Raw genomic sequence first — 6,360 nt, forward strand, 5'->3', positions numbered from 1 at the left:
GGCTTTGGATCAGGCTCTAATAAAGCAAACTAAACAGAGAGGAAAAAGGTTTAGGAAAACATTTACTTTCCTGTACACTGATATACAGTATTTTCACCAGATATATATTTATCAGCACTGAGACAAACCTCAGATAAAAACAATGTTTAATTGGATTATAACAGAAAACCTATTAAAACATGTTATTTATTGTTCAAACATATGATGACCTGGCATTGGATTGCAGAATACGTTCTTTCTATTTACATTTTTATTATTTAAATCAAGTTTTCCTCCATCTTAATAAAATATCTCTTCTTTCATTGATGCTTCTCTATGAACAGGTTTATTTCATTCAGAACTGAAGCTGTACTGTACCGTACCATTATCGATTATTAACAGTATTGGGTTTTTTTTAAGAGTATTTGCAGACAAACGCTTTTCTAAGTTTGCGTTAAAACAATTATGATCAGAAAAGTCTTATTTAGGAAAAAAAAAGATCATTCATTCCGATGTGTACCAGAGATAACAAATGCAGTTATTGTCACTCCTAGTCTAAAAATGTTTATTCTACTAATTCTACACTATTCACTACGTAACACATCAGAGACAATTTCAAGGGCAGTTTAAACTCTTCTAACAGTGGAGCTTTTAAAAGAAACCAGTAGAAGCTTTTATGATTTCTGGCAAGTTGCTCTACTAATTCAGAGAGCATAATTGAAAGAAACTGCCTTTTAAACTATTTTCCTTGTTTTACTGTTGGATAATGAGAACTGGAGTCTCCCCACAAATCTAAAGGGATAATGAAATTCCCATTTCTGCCTTAAAAGTCCTGCTCCACGTTACTAGCCTGGGTATCCGTAAGTCGGTTTGCAGAGAACGCGGGCCGTCAAAATACTCATAGAAAGGTATGGTCACCAGTACTTAGACAAATGAGCTAACGGCAATAATTCTAAGGCTCAATTATCTTTTTCCATTTCTTAGAATAACCTGGCTCATGAACTTTTTATTTAAAACAAAAACACTTACATCCAAGGAACATCAGAATCTATTTCGACCAACACCAAAATATTCAGAGTTAAGAGTGAAAATGCTCCTCTATTTCAGCCTATTTGAGCCTAGGCACTGAGATGCTTATGACCACAACACTGAAATACACTTCAAGAATAGACTTTAAGTCTGTAACCTAATCAAGGCACAAAATATTTATAACCATCCACACACTTTTTCTACACTGGTGAAGTAAATATTTTACTCCTTAGAGACAGGTATATATTAGATATGCATGGATATTAATTGTGAAGGACTTTGGGATCCTTCAATAAGAAAGCTAGTATATAAATGCAAGATAACAAGTAGCATCACTTACTGTTCTGGTATCCTCTTAATGGAAGTGCATAATCACAGTAATGCCTGTTTTCATGTGTACTAAGTTAAGGGTGACCTTTTGTGGCCTTATCCCGAAATCTTTTCCGAACTTAGGTCACTCTAAACACCAGTTTAACATAGTTTTCTTTCTTCTTAGTTTATTCTATAGCTAATTTAACTGGCAGTTACATGATTTCCTTTGGTTTTCCTATTATACCTTAGCCTCAAAAGAATTAAGCAGAATAATTTCAGAGGCAAAGTCCCTAATATGGTCTGAGGCTGAAACATCATAACTCAGATCTAATTACATACTATATTGAGACAGCATTGTTTCACTTTCCTGAAAAGCCTTAGTGCCAGCTTCCTAGCCATCTGAAAATCTAAGACCAAAAACTTACTTAGCATTCAAGGAGACCCCAAAATCTGAAGTTTGGTTTCCCCTCTCCTTACTGTTCACTTCAAGTTTCTGAATTCTTTTCAGGCAGACAATGAGAACACAGACCTTATTACAATCTCTCCCAATGCTTTGTGCTTACCAAATGTATTTTGGTTTCAGCTCAGAGCTCATCCTTAGAACTAAATTATAAACCACTAAACAAATGGGTGTTGTAATGGGAAGACTGACTGTAGAAGTGTAAGTGGCGCCAGTATAATATTGCTCAGGTCCATGTAGAATACAAATTCAGTACAGGACCACAGGTTCAGATCTTTGATCTCCCTTTTTGCAGAGGCTGTGATGTATAAAACCAATTCTACTGAGCAGACAGTACTACACTGAATATAAATTATCCTTTAACTATAGCTAGGCATTCTCGTGCTCACATTTAAAGAAACGCTGCAAGGATGAACAAGGGAGCCATGAAGCAGTAAGACTTCTTCTGGAGAAAAAATACAAACAAAGATCTTAATGGGTAATGACCTTATAGAAAAAAAAAAACAGGTTTTCCCTCATAAATATATCCCTGTTATTTGGTGAAAATGTAATTAAAATAAAGAATATTCTCTCTCTCTCTGTCATACACAGACACAGACAGACACGCATACACACACACACACACACACACATTCAGTGCACTATCGCTTGGTATTTCCATAAAGAAAAACTAAGTGAGTCTTACAGTTGCAAGATTTTTTTTAAGCTATACTAAATTTAATTTTAAAATCTCGGTACCATCAGCCCAAATTGCCATGTACAGGTATCTTTTTCAGTTCTTTCTTAAAAGAAAGAGTTTCCTGCCTACTGAACTAACCCCTAGGTCCCCAGAGCTTAGCTATTAATATTCTCACCTCATCTTTTACAATTCACAAAAAAAAAAAAAAAACCTCTTTCCCTTTTGCCAAGATGAAATGCTTAAGTGGAATTCAATGCGCTCAGACAGATTTTCTCCACTGTATTTAAAACAAGCATTATTATTCTCTCTCAACTTTATTTATTTTATGCAAAATTTACAGTTTTGGAGTCATTCAAGTGTGGAACTATTACTCAGGTTTAGGTACACATTTCAAATGCAGAAACAAATTATTTCTGACTACCTCAAATATTTCTGCTTTGCTATATTCAGTATAAAACTTTAGATTTAAATCAGTCCCTTTGTTTAGCAGTTGCACAAAGATGCTGGTCCCGGCAGTTTCCTTAGATGTTTATAGATGACTCTTTTGCAGTCTGCTATCCATATGAACACCACCACAATCTTTTTTGATAAGACAGTTGTCAGAATGTTAACTGAGCCCTACCCTGCCACAACATCAGCCCTTCTTATTGCCTACATACAGCAAGTCAAAATTACTTCCATTCTTTCACTGATAACAAGAAAAAAGTTGAAATTCATTTTTGGTATCCTCTTTGGATATTCCCTTCAATAAAACCTACATTAGCAACTGGATCTTGTGGGCTCAGTTTTTTTAGCCTCATAAAAACTGAACAAGAAGCAAACTTAAGAGAACACTTAGAGTCTCCTCTGCCTTCAGTTGCTACGTGGTTCAGCAGACTCCCACATCTTGCACAGCTCCACACTTTTGCCAAATGAGGCAAGCAACAGCATTTCATAAAATGATTGCTCCACAATTCATTCACTGAAACATCAGCTCTCAAGCTCAAAAATGGGATTGTAGTAGCTGAGCCAATTTTGCTCTACATTTATGGTTTCTTCAGCATCCCAGAAAGGCTAATAGCCCCCGCTTGCTTCTTGTCACGTATAGTACAGACAGTTCTTAAAGGCTACAATGCCAATGGTGTAGACAGAAAAGGAGAGCTAGGCTCTGTTCCCCAGCTCATCTACTAGGCTTCTGCCTGCAACCAGCCGGCTCTATGCTCTGTGCCATCAATTTCTTTCTTGGAAAAGTCATTAGTGAGCCCTTTATCCCCTCCCCCTCCAAAACCAGGCAGGGCTCTCTTCCTCCCAGTGGTCTGGGCAGATGAAACCAAGTGCTGCCTGGCCAGCGTGTCCGCAGCAGCACAAGAGGCAGTGAGCGCGTCTCTCCCACAGCTTTCGATCATGTCGCAAGTTGGAGGCAAGCAAACACGCGTCCGCTTGCGGTGGTTCCCAACCCGTCCCGGGGACTCGCACCCGGCCGGCCCTGCGCGGCTCGCCCTTCAGCCAAACTTCAGCCTCCAGCGCAGCTGCCGCCCCCGCACAGCAGGCTCGACAGAGCGCAATCTCCATTACAAGATTACGATCGCAGCAACGCAAGGCTCCATGTGGGGCTTTCACCCCCGGCCCGGCCCGGCCCGGCCGAGAGCCAGGCACAGTGTCCGCAGGCAGCCGGCGGGCGGGACGCTGGAGGCTGAACCGAGGGGGTAGGGCACGCTAGCCCCGGCCGCAGCCGCTCAGGCTCCACGCCCTGCCGGCTGGGAGGAAGCACCGGGACAAGCCCCTCTCCTCCTTACCTTGAACTCCTTTCCCGCCGCAGCTCTGGCTCCGCGGGCACCGGCCGCCCCGCCGCATGGGCGCTGGACCCGCGGGCGCCACCAAATCCTCGCGCCTGGTCCCGCGGCAGCTCCCGCGCCGGGAGGAAGGAGCCGAAGTTTCGGCGAAGTCCGCGGTGGCGGCTGCGGGGCCGGGAGCTCTTGTTGCTCCCGCAGCTCAAGGCAAAGCGGGTCCCACGTGAAGGCAGCCGCCGGCTCGGCCCCGCTGCGAGACTCCTCGGTCCGCCGCCGGGTGGAGCGCTCCGCGAGTCCCCCCGAGGAGCGAGCGGCACGAGGCGGCGGTGTGCCCGGCCGCGGCCAACAGTGCGCCGGGGCTGGGGGTGCAGGGGAGAGGCAAGCTCCGCGCGCGGCACCACCGCCTGGCTCGGCTCCGCCGCTGCCGTCTGAACTCGGCTGCCTGGCGCTGCCAGCAAGTGCTCTCCGCGCCTGACATCACTGCGAAGGGGAGGCGCTTCCCGGGAAGATGCAAATCGCGGAGCTAAGGGGTTGGTTCCCCCCCCCCCCCTTAAAGGTGCCCCCACTCTTCCCGTCTCCCAGTCTCCGAGAGCAGCGGCCGCGGTGGAGGGAGCTACCTGCTGAGGCGGCTCGTGCCGGGGGAGTCTCCATCCTCCTCGCCCGCCACCGGCCCTGCACTGCCCGAGCGGGGCCCGCACGGGGCGGCAGCCGCGCCCGGGAAGGGACCTGGCGGCTTTCCAGCGGAGCGGGTTCCCCGCAGCCTCCCGCTGGGGCCGGCACGGAGCTTGCAGCCTGGAGCTGGTCCCTGGCCGCCGGGCTCGCTGCCTCCTCCCGCTGCTCCCCTCCCCCGCAGCTGCCTGCCCGGCCCCGCGGAGCGAGCCGGCCGGGGGCGGCGGGGATCCCTGCGGCGGGTCCCTGGAGGCTAGAGCCGCCCGCTGCGGGGCGGGGAGGCCGGAGCTTCGAGGCGGCCGCACGGCGGGGGCTGCCCGCAGACCCGCAACCGCAAGCTGTGGGGCGGGAGGGGCTGCACTGGGGCCCCGGGCCCGCTCGGGACCCGCCCGGCTGCCCGCGGCACACGCAGGAGCGGGCTCGGCTGGGCGCAACTGGTGCTGGCAGCGCTCCCCGCCAACCCTCCAGGGCCAGAACCGCTCGGGCTCCAGCCGGCGGCCCTGGCGCCCGCCTGGCTCACCAGCTCCAGACCCGGTCCCGCTGTGAGGCGGAGGCCAACCACATCCCAACTGCCCGAGTCAGAGCCCTGGAGCTGCCTTGGATGAGAATGAGCCTCCTTCCCCCGCTCACAGGCCCGGGGACCGCACTGCCCTTCCCCACCCACCTTCACAAGATGAGTTTCCCCTTCCAAAGAAGGGGACAGGACGACAGTCTTCTGGCTCCAGTGAAATCATTCACCTCAGCATTTTTTTTATTTTTTTTTTTAGACATGGGAGATTGCAAGCAAGGTTCAGTTTTTCAGAGGGGAGCTCCTTTCTTTTACACTCCTGTTCTAAGGGGTGATGGCAGTAAAACTGGCTGAACCTCCTGAAGTGAAAATCAAACCAACACAAATTTAGAGCCTGGGCTCTACATATAGTATCAGAGGTTTATTAAAATAACCTCTAATTGCAGCTGGCCATTTTGCCAGGGATCGCCATGATAAGAGACCCTAGCTAACAGACAATTGATGGGGTTTTTTCTCATAATTTGAAGATCTTGAAACATTTCTGATTTTGCAAGATGCCTGAAGAGAAGTGAATAGGTCTCACTGAACAAAGTGATTTACTAATAAATGCTTCACTATCTTCTCTGAATTTTGTTGTTTTGGGGGAGGAGATGGATTGGAACTCTTTACTGACAAGTAAAAGATGACATTCCCTGGTAGACCAGAAAAATGGGTATGTATCCATATTTTAAAATGAAGAGCACCAAAGTTTTCCCTTTCCTTCCTTTATCATACAAAAATGGTTACAGCATCACACGTCAAAAGTAAAATATCATCTGAACATTACGGTTCATCTGATAACATACGAGAGACTGATGGGGGAGGGAATGGCATTTTATGGTCACCATATCATAGGGGATGCTCTTCAGAACACATTTATTCACCATGTCCAGTTGTAAAGACATCTAAGCATGAA

The 6,360-nt window shown here is 47.3% G+C and overlaps 1 protein-coding gene across 3 annotated transcripts in view; it reads right to left on the reverse strand.

The window, feature by feature from the left end:
• The window catches only part of PCDH11X (protocadherin 11 X-linked), a 1,248,873-nt gene extending 1,244,098 nt beyond the window's left edge, over positions 1 to 4,775 (reverse strand). For 2 of the 3 annotated variants that reach the window (XM_019536469.1, XM_019536468.1), the window contains exon 1: positions 4,235 to 4,775. The gene's annotated coding sequence lies outside the window, so the exon portion shown is untranslated. The remainder of the gene's footprint in view (positions 1 to 4,234) is intronic. The other variant, XM_019536470.1, reaches the window with a different exon arrangement.
• Positions 4,776 to 6,360: the final 1,585 nt, after the last annotated feature.

This window comes from Crocodylus porosus, unplaced genomic scaffold (genome assembly GCF_001723895.1).
Source record: "Crocodylus porosus isolate Cpor-Errol unplaced genomic scaffold, CroPor_comp1, whole genome shotgun sequence".
Classification (NCBI taxonomy): Eukaryota; Metazoa; Chordata; order Crocodylia; family Crocodylidae; genus Crocodylus; species Crocodylus porosus.